This window comes from Arachis hypogaea, chromosome 18 (genome assembly GCF_003086295.3).
Source record: "Arachis hypogaea cultivar Tifrunner chromosome 18, arahy.Tifrunner.gnm2.J5K5, whole genome shotgun sequence".
Taxonomy (NCBI): Eukaryota; Viridiplantae; Streptophyta; class Magnoliopsida; order Fabales; family Fabaceae; genus Arachis; species Arachis hypogaea.
This window is the reverse complement of record NC_092053.1, coordinates 99,453,557-99,458,945: the sequence shown is the minus strand read 5'-3', so window position 1 is coordinate 99,458,945 and position 5,389 is coordinate 99,453,557. Positions and strand designations below refer to the sequence as shown.

Genomic DNA, 5,389 nt, shown 5'->3' with positions numbered 1-5,389 from the left:
AAGGGCTATTGGCTTTTTTTTTCTTGCCTTTTGGTTTAAAGAGCTTTTGGCTTTTTCTGCTTGCTTTTTCTTTTTCTATTATTTTTTTTCGCTATTTTTTTTCTTTCTTTTCTCTTTTTTTTTTCGGCAAGCTTTTGTATTCACTGCTTTTTCTTGCTTCAAGAATCATTTCTATAATTTTTCAGATTATCAAATAACATTTCTCCTTTTTCCTTATTCTTCAAGAGCCAACATATTTAACATTCATTAAACATCAACTTCAAAAGACATATGCACTATTCAAGCATTCATTCAGAAAACAAAAAGTATTGTCACCACATCAAAATAATTAAACTAGTTTCAAGGATGAATTCGAAACCATGTACTTCTTGTTCTTTTGTAATTAAAACAGTTTTCATTTAAGAGAGGTGATGGATTCATATTCATAACTTTAAGGCATAGATACTTAGACACTAATGATCATATAGTAAAGACACAAACATAAATAAAACATAAAGCTCAAAATCGAAAAATAGGAAAATAAATAAACAAGGAGATTAAGGAATGAGTCCACCTTAGTGAGGGTGGCGTCTTCCTCTTCTTGAAGAACCAATGGTGCTCTTGAGCTCCTCTATGTCTCTTCCTTGTCTTTCTTGCTCCTCCCTCATAGCTCTTTGATCTTCTCTAATTTCATGGAGGATGATGGAGTGCTCTTGATGCTCCACCCTTAGTTGTCCCATGTTGGAACTTAATTCTCCTAGGGAAGTGTTGATTTGTTCCCAATAATTTTGTGGAGGGAAGTGCATCCCTTGAGGCATCTCAGGGATTTCATGGTGAGGAATCTCCTCATGCTCATGTTGAGGTCCATGCTCTCTTGTTTGCTCCATCCTTTTATTAGTGATGGGCTTATCTTCTTCAATGTGGATGTCTCCCTCTATATCAATTCCAGTCGAATTACAGAGGTGGCAAATGAGGTGAGGAAAGGCTAACCTTGCCAAATTAGAGGACTTGTCAGCCACCTTGTAGAGTTCTTGAGGTATGATCTCATGAACTTCCACTTCCTCTCCAATCATGATACTATGGATCATGATGGCCCGGTCAATAGTAACTTCAGACCGGTTACTAGTAGGAATGATTGAGCGTTGAATGAACTCTAGCCATCCCCTAGCCACTGGTTTGAGGTCAAGCCTTCTTAGTTGAACTGGCTTGCCCCTTGAGTCAATTTTCCATTGAGCTCCTTCCACACATATGTCCATGAGGACTTGGTCCAACCTTTGATCAAAGTTGACTCTTCTAGTGTAGGGGCATGTGTTTTCTTCCATCATTGGCAAGTTGAACGCCAACCTTATATTTTCCAGACTGAAATCTAAGTAATTTCCCCGAACCATAGTAAGCCAATTCTTTGGATTCGGGTTCACACTTTGATCCTGGTTCCTAGTGATCCATGCATTTGCATAGAACTCTTGAACCATTAAGATCCCGACTTGTTGAATGGGGTTGGTGAGAACTTCCCAACCTCTTCTTTGAATCTCAAGTCGGATCTCCGGATACTCATTCCTTTTGAGTTTGAAAGGAACCTCAGGGATCACTTTCTTTTTGGCCACAACTTCATAGAAGTGGTCTTGATGGACCTTAGAGATGAATCTCTCCATCTTCCATGACTCAGAGGTGGAAGCAATTGCCTTCCCTTTTCCCTTTCTAGAGGTTTCTCTGGCCTTAGGTGCCATGAATAGTTATGGAAAAACAAAAAGCTATGCTTTTACCACACCAAACTTAAAATGGTTGCTCGTCCCTGAGCAAAAGAAGAAATAAAGAAGTAGAAGAAGAAGAAAAATAGAGGAGAAAGAGAGAGAGATGGTTTCGGCCAAGGGGAAGAAGAGAGGGTTTTGTTGTGTGAAAATGAAGAGGGAATGAGAGGTTTATATAGGAGTGGGGAGGGGTTTAAGGTTCGGCTATTTAGGGTTGGGTTTGGGAGGGAAATGAATTTGAATTTAAAGGTAGGTGGGGTTTTTGGAGAAGAGAGGATGGATGTGATTGGTGAAGAGGTGATGGGGAAGAGTGATTGAGTTGATTGGTGAGGGGTATTTGAGGAAGAGAGTTATGAGAAGGTGTGAAGAGGAGAGAAGAAGTAGGTGGGGATCCTGTGGGGTCCACAGATCCTGAGGTGTTTGAGGATTTCTCATCTCTTCACCTTTTAGATGTGTAAAACGCCCTATATATGCAATCCTGGCGTTTAACGCCAGACTGCAGCATGTTTCTGGCGTTAAACGCCACTTCCTTGCTTGTTTTAGGCGTTCAACGCCAGTCTATAGTATGTTTCTGGCGTTGAACGCCAGTATGGTGCATGTTTCTGGCGTTAAACGCCAGTCTGATGCTTGTTTCTGGCGTTTAACGCCAGCTTTCCTCTGGGTGCAATCCTGGCGTTTAAACGCCAGACTGCTGCTTGTTTTGGCATTTAACGCCAGTTTCATGCTCTGTTCTGGCATTAAACGCCAGCCAGATGCTCCTTACTGGCCTTTAAACGCCAGTAAGCCCTTCCTCCAGGTTGTTCTGTTTTCAATGCTATTTTTTTCATTCTGTTTTCAAATTTTTAGTAGTTTTTGTGACTCCACATGATCATCAACCTAATAAAACATGAAATAACAAAGAGAAAATAAAATAAAAATGATTAAATAACATTGGGTTGCCTCCCAACAAGCGCTTCTTTAATGTCAATAGCTTGACAATGAGCTCTCATGGAGCCTCACAGATGTTCAGAGCAAGGTTGGAACCTCCCAACACCAAACTTAGAGTTTAGTTGTGGAGGTTCAACACCAAACTTAGAGTTTGGTTGTGGCCTCCCAATACTAAACTTAGAGTTTGACTGTGGGGGCTTTGGTTGACTCTGCAGTGAGAGAAGTTTTTCATGCTTCCTCTCCATGGTTACAGAAGGAGATCCTTGAGTTTTAAACACAAGGTAGTTCTTATTCAGTTGAAGGACCAACTCTCCTCTGTCCACATCAATCACAGCTCTTCCTGTGGCTAGGAAGGTTCTTCCAAGGATGATGGATTCATCCTCATCCTTCCCAGTGTCTAGGATTATGAAATCAGCAGGGATGTAAAGGCCTTCAACCTTTACTAACACGTCCTCTACTTGTCCATAAGCCTGTTTTCTTGAGTTGTCTGCCATCTCTAATGAGATTTTGGTAGCTTGAACCTCAAAGATTCCCAGTTTCTCCATTACAGAGAGTGGCATGAGGTTTATCCCTGACCCAAGGTCACATAGAGCCTTCTCAAAGGTCATGGTGCCTATGGTACAAGGTATTAAGAACTTTCCAGGATCCTGTTTCTTCTGAGGCAATGTCAGTTGATCCAGATTACTCAGTTCGTTGATGAGAAAGGGAGGTTCATCTTCCCAAGTCTCATTACCAAATAATTTGGCATTCAGCTTCATGATTGCATCAAGGTACTTGGCAACTTGCTCTTCATTAACATCCTCATTCTCTTCAGAAGAAGAATACTCATCAGAGCTCATGAAGGGCATAAGGAGGTTCAATGGAATCTCTATGGTCTCTAGATGAGCCTCAGATTCCTTTGGTTCCTCAAAGGTAAACTCCTTGTTGATCACTGGACGTCCCAGGAAGTCTTCCTCATTGGGATTCACGTCCTCTCCCTCCCCTGTAGGTTCGGCCATGATGGTTAAATCAATGGCCTTGCACTCTCTTTTTGGATTCTCTTCTGTATTGCTTGGGAGAGTACTTGGAGGGATTTCAGTGACTCTTTTACTCAGTTGGCCTACTTGTGCCTCCAAATTCCTAATGGAGGACCTTGTTTCATTCATGAAACTTACAGTGGCCTTAGATAGATCAGAGACTATATTTGCTAAGCTAGATGGATTCTGCTCAGAATTCTCTGTCTGTTGCTGAGTGGATGATGGAAAAGGCTTGCTATTGCTAAACCTGTTTCTTCCACCATTATTAAAGCCTTGTTGAGGCTTTTGTTGATCCTTCCATGAGAAATTTGGATGATTTCTCCATGATGGATTATAGGTGTTTCCATAGGGTCCACCCATGTAATTCACCTCTGCTATTGCAGGGTTCTCAGGATCATAAGCTTCTTCTTCAGAAGATGCCTCTTGAGTACTGTTGGATGCAGCTTGCATTCCATTCAGACTCTGAGAGATCATATTGACTTGCTGAGTCAATATTTTGTTCTAAGCCAATATGGCATTCAGAGTATCAATTTTAAGAACTCCCTTCTTCTGAGGCGTCCCACTACTTACAGGATTCCTCTCAGAAGTGTACATGAACTGGTTATTAGCAACCATGTCAATGAGTTCTTGAGCTTCTGCAGGTGTTTTCTTTAGGTGAATGGATCCACCTGCAGAATGGTCCAATGACATCTTTGATAGTTCAGATAGACCATCATAGAATATATCCAGAATGGTCCATTCTGAAAGCATATCAGAAGGACACTTTTTGGTCAGTTCCTTGTATCTCTCCCAAGCTTCATAGAGGGATTCACCTTCCTTCTGTCTGAAGGTTTGAACATCCACTCTAAGCTTACTAAGCTTTTGAGGAGGAAAGAACTTGGCTAAGAAAGTCGTGACCAGCTTATCCCAAGAGTTCAGGCTATCTTTAGGTTGAGAGTCCAACCATACTCTAGCTCTGTCTCTTACCGCAAACGGGAAAAGCATAAGCCTGTAGACCTCGGGATCAACCCCATTGGTCTTAACAGTATCACAGATCTGCAAGAACTCAGTTAAAAACTGAAAAGGATCTTTAGATGGAAGTCCATGAAACTTGCAGTTCTGTTGCATCAGAGAAACTAATTGAGGTTTAAGCTCAAAATTGTTTGCTCCAATGGCAGGGATTGAGATGCTTCTTCCATGTAAATTGGAATTAGGTGCAGTAAAGTCACCAAGCATCCTCCTTGCATTGTTATTATTTTCGGCCATATCTTCTTTTTCGAAGTTTTTTGTCAGATTTTCTCCAGAGAGTTGTGTTTTAGCTTCCCTTAGCTTCCTCTTCAGAGTCCTTTTAGGTTCAGGATCAGCTTCAACAAGAATGTTCTTATCCTTGTTCCTGCTCATATGAAAAAGAAGAAGAAAGCAGAAAAAAAAATATGGAATCCTCTATGTCACAGTATAGAGATTCCTTTATGTGAGTAGAAGAAAGTAAGAATAGAAGAAGGAAAAGATGAGAATCCAAACACAAGGGTGAGGATAGAAGTGTTAATGGATGAATAAATAAATAGAAGGAGATTAGAGACGAGAGAAAAATTCGAAAATTTTAACAAAATAAAATAAAAATATTTTAAATTTAAATTTAAAATTTGAAAATTAAAATTGAAATTAAATTAAAATTAAAACAATTAGTTAATTAAAACAAAATTTTGAAAAAGAGGGAAGGGATTTTCGAAAATTAAAGGT

The 5,389-nt window shown here is 40.2% G+C and overlaps 1 non-coding gene across 1 annotated transcript; it reads left to right on the top strand.

Annotated features, from left to right (window-relative positions):
* The first annotated feature begins 4,414 nt into the window (after positions 1-4,414).
* Positions 4,415-4,522, top strand: LOC112773423 (small nucleolar RNA R71). The gene has a single exon (XR_003187974.1). It is a non-coding gene; the product is annotated as a small nucleolar RNA R71 (small nucleolar RNA).
* The last annotated feature ends 867 nt before the right edge of the window (positions 4,523-5,389 follow it).